General features: G+C 36.5%; 1 pseudogene; it reads right to left on the bottom strand.

Moving 5' to 3' along the window:
• Positions 1 to 473: 473 nt before the first annotated feature.
• Positions 474 to 2,141, bottom strand: part of LOC140920650 (uncharacterized) — a 10,645-nt pseudogene continuing 8,977 nt past the window's right edge.

The raw sequence follows: 2,141 nt of genomic DNA, 5'->3' as shown, positions 1-2,141 counted from the left end.
GAGGATGCTCCGAGCTTTCCTTTTTCACGACCTCTTCCGTCTTCTTGAAGGATGAACTTTCTGATTGGCTTGTTTTTAGTGCAATCATTTTTCCTTTTCTGCTAGGTTTGTCAGCCAGCAACAATGGTTCATGAGCTCTTAGAGTACCAACTAGATCTTCCAACTTCATGTTGGTCAAGTCTCTTGCTTCTGTAATGGCAGTCACCATTGGCCTCCATTCTTTTGGTAAACTCCTTAGGATTTTTCTTATCCTTTCTTGAACGGAGTATACCTTTCCAAGAGATCTCAAGTTGTTTAATATGATTGTTAACCTTGAGAACATTTCATCAATAGTTTCTTCTTCCTTCATTTCGAATAGTTCGAAATCTCTTACTCCCATGTCAATTCTTGCTTCCTTCACGTGACTTGTTCCTTCATGATGGATCCTTAGAGTGTCCCAAAGCTCCTTAGTGCTTTTGCACTCTTCGACTCTATCATACTCTTCCCTGCACAAAGCACACGTTAGAAATAAATGAGCTTTAGAGTTTAGGAGTACCTTTGCATTTTCATCAGCTGTCCATTGTGCTTGAGGTTTCACATCGGAGGTTGCATCTGCGTTGTTGGTTCTTATGACATGATCTCCATTTTCCACCACCGACCACATATTGTTGTCTTGTGATATGAGAAATAGTCTCATTTTACCTTTCCAGTGGTAGTAATCTGTACCATCAAAGTAGGGGGGTCGGCTGGATGATCCTCCTTCAGGAATATACTTAGCTTTAGACATTTTTGGATCTTTTTCTCTTACACTGTTAAGTGTATTCTTCTAGAGGACCTTGCTCTGATGCCAATTGATGTAGCTAAATATCACTAGAAGGGGGGTTGAATAGGGATTTTGCTGTTTAAAAATAGTTTTCAAGTGTTTTAAAAACTATCCTCTTGCTGAGGATGGCAAGCCCGAGGATGGGTTTTCAAAACTTTCAAATTCAAAACGAGTTAAAGAGTTAAGAAGCAATAGAAGATTGACACACACTGTTTTTATACTGGTTCACCCAAAGATGGCTACTTCCAGTCCTCACACCCTTGTGAGATTTCACTATTCTTCAAACAGATCAACCTCTGACCGAGGATGATTACAACTTGTGTATTCTCAAGCTTCACCAAGCTTACAATCAGATTTCAAATATTTTCCAGTGTACCTCACTTGGAAATTACAGTGTGATAAGAGAGTGATTGATTCTAAATACTTTCTCAAAAGATAAACAAAGATCTAATGTAGGATTTGTAGAAAGTATGAAGATATAATGTGTTGCTTCTTGAAAGCTTTAAGATCAATGATCTTTTTTAATGCAATGTGTTGTATTTTTCTGAAGATCAGCTTGCTGCAATTTATAGAGTTCTTGTGATCTTCATTTCATGAGCCAAGCCTTTTTTGACCGTTGGAAAATTCATTTGTGAAATACCAATGCTTTTCTTCATATTTACGAAAATGCCATTCAGCACATTTGAAAATATGCATTCCTTGTTCAAGTACGAGGTACTATTTTCTTGGACCTTGGGGACATGTGTTGTCCTTTTCTCTTTCCTTTCTTTAATGTTTGAATATTGTGTGGAGTCCTTTTCATTCTCTTTCTTCAATGGCTTCATAAAGCTTCACAAAGCTTCACATGTGAGCTTTTTCTCTTTCCTCCATTTAATGCCTTGTAAGAACATGTGATGTCCTTTTTATTCCTTTCTTTAAGGCTTTGTGAAGGCTTCACGTGATGCCTTCTTTCTTCTTTCCTTGCCTTAAGACATGTGATCAAGTTATATAAGGCTTGTTTGTTGTTGCCTTTTTGAAGATTGACTTTATAATCTTATTTAATCACATAATGGTACATATAGCCTTTTTGCCTATCATGATAAGTTGCTTTCATGATGTCTTGGAAGGCTTTTCGAGATATTGACTATGGGCACATGCTATCATCATTCCTTGTACCTCTCTCTTTCAACTTTTCTTCAAAGGCCTTTCTTTAAACAATTTTTAATAGTATTTTGCCTTTATTGAATGAATCAAACAATTCATTCTTTAATACTATTCTGCCCTTGTTGAATGAATTCAAATAATTCATTCTTTAATACTTTTATGCCTTTGATTAATAAATTCAAAACAGCGAGGATGC

Source organism: Cicer arietinum, chromosome 6 (assembly GCF_000331145.2).
Source record: "Cicer arietinum cultivar CDC Frontier isolate Library 1 chromosome 6, Cicar.CDCFrontier_v2.0, whole genome shotgun sequence".
Classification (NCBI taxonomy): Eukaryota; Viridiplantae; Streptophyta; class Magnoliopsida; order Fabales; family Fabaceae; genus Cicer; species Cicer arietinum.
The sequence above is the reverse complement of the archived record's forward strand: the minus strand, read 5'-3'. Positions and strand labels throughout refer to the sequence as shown.